General features: G+C 59.9%; 1 long non-coding RNA gene across 1 annotated transcript; it reads left to right on the top strand.

The window, feature by feature from the left end:
- The first annotated feature begins 1,893 nt into the window (after positions 1-1,893).
- Positions 1,894-7,455, top strand: LOC308635980. Its single transcript, XR_014019312.1, has 3 exons — positions 1,894-2,116; positions 5,383-5,497; positions 7,158-7,455. It is a non-coding gene; the product is annotated as an uncharacterized lncRNA (long non-coding RNA).
- The last annotated feature ends 207 nt before the right edge of the window (positions 7,456-7,662 follow it).

The raw sequence follows: 7,662 nt of genomic DNA, 5'->3' as shown, positions 1-7,662 counted from the left end.
AGCTCCAGGTGACCTCCAGGAGCTCGGCAGACCTGTCCACCCTGAGGGGAGCGGGAAGGCCAGGTGGGGAGCCCTGGGAATGGTAGAGGTGCAGAGGGGACTGTGCTGCCACCCGCGGCCACCACCCACCCACCTGAGCCCTGCCGTGTCCTGCTTCATCCAGCCTCTCACAGCCCCGGGTCCAGGGTGAGAGGTCACCCCTCCTGCTGGTCAGGGGCCCAGCACCCAGCTCCAAGGCTGACCTCTGGGGAGACCCTGGCCTCAGTTAAACGCAGGGACTGGAGCTGGGGCTAGCGCAGTGCCACCACCCGGGTTCCATTCCCAGCGTCCAGAGCAAAACAGCAACCTCAGAAGCACCACAGGGACTGCCCAGCACCCCGCACCCACCGTCTCCAGACCAGGAACCAAGAACCAAGAATCAGGGGGGCCCGTCAAGGGCACCTCCATGCCAGGGAGCATTGTCCGGTCTTAAAGGGGAAGGCGCATTGTCTGGTCTTAAAGGGGAAGGACGTTCCATGCTACAGCAGGCTGGACCTGGAGGACACCCCATTGTGTGCAGTTGGCCAGGCACTGAAGACACACCTGTGAGTTCCACGCACAGGCAGTCCTGGAGCAGTCTATTCATAGAGATGGAACGGGGAGTTGGGTCGCTAGTGACTGGGGAGGGGACCGGGTATTGTTTAATGGGGACAGTTTCAGCTTGGGAAGATAAAGGTGTTCTGGAGGTGGGCATGGTGATGGCTCCACAGCACTGGGCACCTGCAAATGGCTAGAAAGGACATCTTACGTGTATCTTAGCGCAATAAGAAAATTAAATAACCAGGTGCAGTGGCCACACCTGTAATCCCAGCAACTCAGCTCAGGAGGCTGAGGCAGGAGGATCAAGTTCAAGGCCAGCCTCAGCAACTTAGTGAGACCCTGTCTCAAAGTAAAAAATAAAAAGGCTGGGCATGTGGCTCAGTGGTGGAGCAGCTCTGGGCTCAATCCAGAGTATCAACAACAACAAAAAGAAACTCCCAGGCACTGACCTTGGTGCCCATGTCCAGAGTGCATGAAGCAGGCTGCTGGCTGGCCCTGCAGGCCCTGTCCTGGGCAGTGGGAGAGGGGCTGGGCTGGGCTGCAGGCAGCCACTGTGCTGGAACCTGAGACCCTCGATTGTCCTGGGACAGGCCCTCTGGACGGCTGCGCTGGGTTATGGGCTGGGTGGGCAGTCACGCAGAGCCCATCCGTCCCAGGGCAGCCCACAGAGAAGATGGGCACACCCACCCCCATGCTCCTCCATGCCTCCTGGGAGACGCAGAACCTGTGCCTGCACACCTGTGAGCACACCCTGCACACACAGGAGCTCACACACAGCCCCCGTCACCTGAGCTCCTGGGACGACCAGGGAAGAGGTGCTTTCACCCCCCAGGAGCCCAGCTCCCTCAGGTATCATCCTGCAGCCTTGTCCACCATCCCAGCCGCTAGCCCAAGCAACAGCTCAAGTGACCCCCAAACATGGCACCCAGACTCAGGGCAGGCCAGGCCTGGGGCCCATCCCAGAAGCTGCCTGGAAATACGAGGCCGAGGAATGCAGTGGGCAGCTTGGCAGAGAGACAGGCAGCCGGCCTGGCTTCCAGTAATGCGCCCGCCCTGCCCTGGCCAAGCCCACCAGCCAGGGGCCTCGTCCAATGGATGCCCAGCCCCAGGCTCCAGCCTCCAGGAGTGCCCGGCCCTGCACAGCTGCTGCAGGGCCCTCAGGGTCACCACCCCCACCCCAGGACAGCAGGACCAGGGAACTGGATCCCTGTCCTCTCAGGACATGACGGGAAGGGGTATCAGCCTCCCTTCCTGGAAGCCCACTGGCTCCCTTCCCGCCAGACCGAGCGAGCCATTGCCTCCGGGCCCCGGGCACCCTGGCATCGACCCTCCAGGAGAGGGCTGCTGCCCCAGGAAGCCGGCTGGGCCAGCCTGACCCAGACCCCTGCTCAGGACTCCTGCCAGCCTGGGCCCAAGACAGTGCGGCTCTCTTCTCTCTCGCCCTCTCCCCTTCCCTGCCCACTGTGTGGTCCAGGAGCATGTCACAGGAGGCTACACCCTGTCCCTGTCTAGCCAGAGCAGCTTCCGTAGTTTCCAGGTGAGTCCCCTCAGGCCAGAGGAGGAGACAGAGGTCCAGAGAGGGGACAGGGAGCCATAAACAAGGTAGGCCCCAGGATGGAAGGGCTTGAAGAACCTGGAGCCCCGGGGTGGGGGGCAAGAAAAGGCTGGGGCCAGGAGAAGGCCACCACCAGGGCCACCACCTGCGGGGCTCTCCCATAAGAGGGCCTGGGGCAGGACGGGTAAGGGCTGAGTCAGCCGCAGGATGCAGAGAGGATGGGCCAGTCCAGAGCTGGGGCAGCCCTGGGTCCCTGTCAGACTTGGGAGAGGGTGACATGAGCCCGCGGGTCCAGAGTGAAGGGGTTGGGTCCGGCCTGACCTCGATGCCTGGTCCAGGGGAGACATGGCTCGGATTTATTGGTCAAACCAAGTCTGTGGGCTGCTTGCAGTGCAGCCCCCTGGACTGTGAGGAGGGCGAGATGGAGAACACCACGCTGGCCACTTCCTCCAGGGCGTCAAGATTTCTGGACCAGGGAGGCCGGGAAGGGAGGCCGGGCAGTGAGGCCAGAAGAAAAGCAGGGAGCCCAGCAGTCGCAGCTCCAGGCAGAGTTCGGAAACATCGAGGAGGAGGAGGGGAGGGAGGGAGGGGAGGGAGGGAGGGGGAGGAGGAGGAGGGAGGGGAAGAGTTAGAGGAGGAGGAGGGAGGGGAGGGGAGGAGGAGGAGGGGGAAGAGAGGGGGAGGAGGAGGAGGGAGGTAGGAGAGGGGAAGGAGGAGGAGGAGCAGGAGGAGGAGGGGGAGAGGGATGAGGGAGGTAGAGGAGGAGGAAAGAGGGGAGAGGGAGAAGGATGAAGAGCAGGAGAAGGAGGGAGGTAGAGGAGGAGAAGGGAGGGGAGGAGGAGGAGGATGAGGAGCAGAAGGAGGAGGGAGGGGAGGGGAGGAGGAGGGGGAAGGGGAGGGGGAGGAGGGAGAAAGAGGAGGAGGAGGAGGGAGGGGAGGGGAAGAGGAGGAAGGAGGGGAGGGGAGGAGGAGGAGGGAGGGGAGGAGGAGGGAGGGGAAGGGAGGAGGAGGGAGGGGGAGGAGGAAGAGGGAGGTAGAGGAGGAAGGAGGGGAGAGGAGGGGGAGGAGGGAGGGGGAGGAGGGAGGGGGAGGAGGGAGGGGGAGGAGGAAGAGGGAGGTAGAGGAGGAAGGAAGGGAGGGGAGGGGAGGAAGGAGGGAGGGGAAGAGGAGGAGGGAGGGGAGGGAGAGGAGGAGGGAGAGGAGGGGGATGAGGGAGGGGAGGGGGAGGGAGGGGAGGAGGAGGAGGGAGGGGAGGAGGAGGAGGGAGGGGAGGAGGAAGAGGGAGGGGAGGAGAAGAGGGAGGTAGAGGAGGAGGAAGGAGGGGAGGGGGAGGGAGGGGAGGAGGAGGAAGGAGGGGAGGAGGGAGAGGAGGGGGAGGAGGGAGGGGAGGAGAGGAGGAGGGGAGGGGAGGAGGGAGGGGAGGGGGAGGGAGGGAGGGGGAGGGAGGAGGGAGGTAGAGGAGGAGGAAGGAGGGGAGGGGGAGGGAGGGGAGGGGGAGGGAGGGGAGGCGAGGAGGGAGGTAGAGGAGGAGGAAGGAGGGGAGGGGGAGGGAGGGGAGGGGGAGGAGGGAGGGGAGGAGAGGAGGGAGGTAGAGGAGGAGGAAGGAGGGGAGGGGGAGGGAGGGGAGGGGGAGGAGGGAGGGGAGGAGAGGAGGGAGGTAGAGGAGGAGGAAGGAGGGAAGGGGGAGGGAGGGGAGGGGAGGGGGAGGGGAGGAGGAGGGAGGCAGCACACTGGCCCCAGCAGGGGAGCTGGTCTGCAGCCCAGGGGAAGGAGGCCCATTAGCCAGGCTGATGGCTGGGTGAACTCAGCAGACCCAATGGGGACAGGGACACGGGGACTGGAAAGCATGAAAGCAAGAGGTGGAAAAGGAAGGGGGTGAGCAGCCGTCAGAGCTGTGACTTTAGCTTCAAGGGACAGAACAGAGACCTTCACCATGAGGACATCCACTGCTGTGTAGAAAACATCTGGAGGTTGGTGGTTGGCCAGGGCCCAGTCCCTCTCTGGGTTCCCAGGCCACCAGTTCGGGCTGACCAACCGTTCTGGTTGCCCAGAATTTCTCAGTTCTTGTGCTGAAAGCCCTGCATCCAGGGAAACAGGTCCAGAGTTTTTGCTCTTCCTGGGCATAAAACAACTGCCTCAGCTCCAGACATCGCCCCTCAAGAGCAAGAAGCAATGATATGCAAGCAAATCCGATTTCTTCTTGAACTTCTCAGAAGTCCACCAAAGACTGGGTCACACAGTCACCCGAGACCTGACTTGCAAAAGAACAGGGGGTTGGCTTAGACCCACGGCGTTCCCCCCCTGGACCCAGGATTCTGTTAGTGAGGCCAGGCTGAGCAGGCCGCACCACGGGGGCTCAGCCTGCTGAGGCTGGGTGTCCTGTGCGGAGTGAGCCCAGGCCTCATCTGGAACAGGGTAAGAGGGCTAAGAACAGACGTTCTCAGGAAGAAAAGCACGGAGGACAGTGTTCAGCCAACACAGAGCAGATGGGGACCGTGCCTGTGGAGACCAGCCGAGCACCACTGTTTTTGGCTGACCTCCCAAGCCCTCGGGCCTCGGCCTCCCAGCAGGGGGGGCGGTGGCCAGCTTTTCACCGAGACCAAAATACCTGGCAGGGAGCACTCAGGGAGAGCTGATTTGGGCTCCCAGTTCCAGGGGTTCCGTCCACGATGGACCAACACCATCCCTCTGGCTGAGCGAGGTAGAACATCACGCAGAAGGATGTGGGGGACAAAGACGCCCAGCTCCTGGCATCTGGGAGGCAGGGGCGGAGGGGGGGTAAGGAGGGAGGGGGCCCAGGAACTGCAGGAAAAGATGGAACAGATGCCCGCTTCTGGGGCACCCCCAGTGACCCCTCTCCTCCAGCCTCACCCCGACTGCCCACAGGCACCACCGGTGAGTCCATTAGGTCACAGCTCTCACAGTCCAACCATTCCTCCTCCAAACATTCCTGCATTAACAGGAGGTCAGGGGGCATCTCACATCCAAAGGACAGCAGAGGGTGGCTCCAGACAGGCCTCTTGGGGACCTCAGATCTGCTCCGTGTCATCTTTTGTCCCTGTACAATTCTTTTCTGTGTTTAGGATTTTTTCTGTGGGGCACTTTTCCAGAAGGACAAATATTGAAGCAAAGAGTTTGACTTTGAAAATATGCTCTTTTTTTTTTTTTTTTTTTGGTACTAGGGATTGAACCCAGGGGTTAATTAATACCACACCCCCAGCCCTTTTTATTTTTTTATTTTGAAACAGGGTCTCACTAAGTTGCTAAGGCTGGCCTTGAAATTGCAATCCTCCTGCCTGAGCCTCCCAAGTTGCTGGGATTGCACCACCCTGCCCAGCTGGAATGGTGCTTTATCTGAATTGCGTAAGTATTGTAGAAACACAGAAAATACACAGCGGCAGAAAACGTGAAGATCACAGCCAGGCATGGGGGCACACACCTGTGATCGCAGCGACTCCTCAGCAACTCGGGGAGACCCTGTCTCAAATTAAAAAATAAAACATGGGCTGGGGTGTGGCTCAGTGGTCAAGTGCCCCTGAGTTCAATCCCTGGTACAACAACCACCAAGAGAGAGAGAGAGAGAGAGAGAGAGAAGTCTAGATCACTGAATGACATTGTGTTTTTTTTTACTATTTTTTAGTATTGATGGACCTTTATTTTATTCATTTATTTATATGTGCTGCTGGGAGTTGAACCCAGTGCCTCACACATGTGAGACAAGTGCTCTACTGCTGAGCCACAACCCCAGCCCCGATATTCTACTTAAAAAAAAAAAAAACTTTTTTAGTTGTAAATGGACACAAATTATTATTATTATCCTTTTTTTTATGTGGTGCTGAGGGTCGAACCAGTGCCTCACTCATGGGAGGCAAGCACTCTGCCACTGAGCTACAGCCCCAGCTTGACATTCTACTTTTTTGGAAAAAAAAAAAAAGAAAAAAAAAAGAAACATTTTAATTTTCATTTGTCCATTTATTTGGGTCCTGGGGATTGGATCAAGGACCTTGTGCTGAAAAGATAAATGGTTTCCTGACTCGGTGGCCTCCCCTATTTTGGGAAACAAGTTCTGGGGCCTCACCCCAGCCCTGCAGGGCCCAGCCTGACTGATGGTCTGGGGAGTGGTCCCCGTGGGTCCCAGTGGAGGTGCTGAGGGTGTCTGAGGTGGGGCTGGGGAGGTGCCCTCAGGGGCCTCAGCTGCCACCTGCAGGAGGCGAGGGGCGGGGGCTGCAGACAGAAGAGAGGCCACCTGAGCTGGGCCAGGCTGGAGGCCAGGTGGGGAGGCCAGGACAGGGGGTGGGGCTGGCCCATCCCACACATCCCACGTGGGCTCAGGGGCAAGTGTGGGGTGGCCAGGAGAGCCTGGTCGCTGCCACCCCATCCCTGTTGGGAGTGGAGGCAGGGAAGCCAGGTGGGCAGGGCAGAGGTGTGACAGGCACAGTGTGTGGGGGGAGGGGCGCTGTGGGTGCTGGGAAGGCAGAGCCCATGGGTTTCACTGCTGACGGAACCTGGGGTGCCAAGAAGGGAGGAGCCGGAGCAGTGCGGGGTGGGGTGCCGCTGCTGTGGGGAAGGAGCTTTCTCCTGAGCCTAGGGACCAGCACAGGAGGGCAGTGTCTGTGAAACAGGTGACACCAGAGGGGCTACAGGTGGCTCACTGCACGGCTGTGTGGAGCAGATTCAAGGCCAGCATCGCTCTTGCCACCGGAGCTCCGCGCCAAGGGAAGCTGGTTTCTTTGTCTTTTAATTGAAATACACCTACAGGAAACAAACGTAATGTCCCATGTGGTCGCACCCAGGTCAAGGCAGGACGTGGCCAGCACCCGAAGCCCTCTGACAAACTTCCACACGTGCACAGCCATCGCCCCGACTGCTAACTCCGTGGTTTCCCTGCATTTGCACCTTTCTCTGCTGGTGGCATCATGCGGGACACTCTGGGGCCTGGGTCCCTTCGTGGTGCCTGCAGCTCTGTATTGCTCTCTCGCTGTGCACGCCAACAGGTTTCTCTACCCATCCTTTTCCTCTTCAGGGATCCCGGGGCCATTTCCACGTTGGGCTGTCCCAGACGGCGTCGCAGTGAGCACTCTGCGGAACGGAATCCCGCATCAGCACCCAGGCACGTTGGGCTGCACAGCAGCTTTGACACAGGGTCCCAGAGGTGTATCCTGTCCCCACAGGCAGGAGCTGTCCCCACAGTTGCTCCTTATCTTCACACTCCATAATTCATGAGCCCTTTTTAGGTGCTACTGGGCCCTGGGGGCCCTCTTTTGCAAAGTGCCTCTTCCAGCCTTCTGCCCCTCTGTCTGGGTCTTCTGTCTTCCTGAGAGTTAGGAGTCCTCCTCTATCTACTGTGGACTTTTTGTGTGCTAAGGTCTTCTTCACTCTGTGGCTCATCCTTTCCTCCGTTACCAGCCAGGAGGGCTCAGGGGACTTTAGCAACAGGCTTCCCCGATCGGCATGCTTGTCGGGCAAGTGGGTGAATGACAGATCCTGGGCCCCAGCTCCCCCGGAATGTTGCCTGGCAACCCCGTTGG

This window comes from Spermophilus citellus (assembly GCF_964194105.1).
Source record: "Spermophilus citellus genome assembly, chromosome: 17".
Taxonomy (NCBI): domain Eukaryota; kingdom Metazoa; phylum Chordata; class Mammalia; order Rodentia; family Sciuridae; genus Spermophilus; species Spermophilus citellus.
This window is presented reverse-complemented; position numbering and strand designations above follow the sequence as displayed.